Source organism: Nicotiana tabacum, chromosome 20 (genome assembly GCF_000715075.1).
Source record: "Nicotiana tabacum cultivar K326 chromosome 20, ASM71507v2, whole genome shotgun sequence".
NCBI classification, from domain to species: Eukaryota; Viridiplantae; Streptophyta; class Magnoliopsida; order Solanales; family Solanaceae; genus Nicotiana; species Nicotiana tabacum.
In genome coordinates, this window is record NC_134099.1 from 23,818,596 (window position 1) to 23,820,077 (window position 1,482).

At 34.7% G+C, this 1,482-nt stretch overlaps 1 non-coding gene across 1 annotated transcript; it reads right to left on the reverse strand.

The window, feature by feature from the left end:
• Positions 1 to 917: 917 nt before the first annotated feature.
• On the reverse strand, positions 918 to 1,113 carry LOC142175022 (U2 spliceosomal RNA). Its single transcript, XR_012704215.1, has one exon. It is a non-coding gene; the product is annotated as a U2 spliceosomal RNA (small nuclear RNA).
• Between the last annotated feature and the right edge of the window lie 369 nt (positions 1,114 to 1,482).

The window sequence follows — 1,482 nt, forward strand, 5'->3', positions numbered from 1 at the left end:
GAGCCCTTGGCAATACTGTAGCTTTCAGGTAATCATACCTTTCATTCAGGCCAGTCCACAATTCAAGTGGATCTTTCACTGTCAAATATTTAACCTTCAAACCTTCGTCCAAATAATGACGAAGGAAAATCATGGCCTTCGCTTTGTCCTGGCTTGATGCCTCATCACCCTGAGTAACAGTGTCACTAAGGCCTTTAGTGGCTAAGTGAATCTCAGCATCGAGAACTCATGATAGGTAATTCTTTTCAGAAATGTCAAGTGCAACAAACTCAAGCTTTGACAAATTCGACATAGTGAAAACTCGTAAGAAGTGGAGTTTAACCTTGAGGTTAGAGATTTCGTGCTGATAACGTATTAAAAATATAGCTCAAAGTAACAATATAAAACAAGAAGACAAGTAGAATAAGAGAAGAAGAGATAACTTTCTTATTTCATCAAGTGTTCAAGTGTATCCCATATCACATTTCATGCCGCTATTTATACTATTACATAGAAAGTTACAAAATGATTGTATTAAACATGACATTAACAATTGATATCATGGGGAAAGATCATGGGGAGGAGTTATGAAGGTGTGAGAGTTACAATTATAGTAGTGATGAGTAGTGGGAGGTTATTTACATCATGGGTGAAAATAGTGGGAGTAGTGAACATACACATTTACTAAAGATTTTATAACAACTTTTTTAATCACGGTCATTACCTTTATGTTTGACCTTAACTCCCTTAAAATTACGTAATAACAGAATAATAACACTTTTTTGCTACAAAATTGCATAATATATTAACAAAAATGATTTCAGTTACAATATTAAATTTCAGTATTAAACAATTAAGCAAGAAGAAAATTAGTTAAACTACGAAATGAACCAAGAAGAGCTTAAGCAAGGCCCATAGAAAATATTGGACTGGAGTTGGTGGGGTGCGCCAGGCCCATGCTGTAGTGAATCGCATGGGCGACGCTCGAGAACCCGGGTAGCAAGCTTCCTTAATGAACTCTACCCCTTAAAATATCAAGTCAATATCGTGTGAATCGATGGTTCACATCTCAGGTATTAAACTGATAAGAACAGATACTACACTTGGTCTTAGCCAAAAGGCCTAGAAATGTATGCTTTGAAATGGTAAAAATTGCACGGAGCGCCCTATTTGGTCGCCCTTATTTAACTTGTACCCACTTTTAATTTCTATTTACTTGTACCCACTATTTAATTAACTTCAGGCCTTTTTTCCTTTTTCTTCTTCTCCTTCTTCTTCTATTTTATATGGTTGTGAACGTATTGTAAGGTAGTTTATGATGTTTTACATTGGTGAGTTGTGGCACTTTATATTTACTATTGCTTAGCGTTTCTTCTATTTCTTTTTCTTAATTGCAAAATGGGTTCGTTAGATTTATTATTGTTTTGATAAATTGATGATTGGAGTTTGTTTTTGATGATATTTGGATGTTATATTTCAAAATTTGAGCTCATTTGGAGTAGA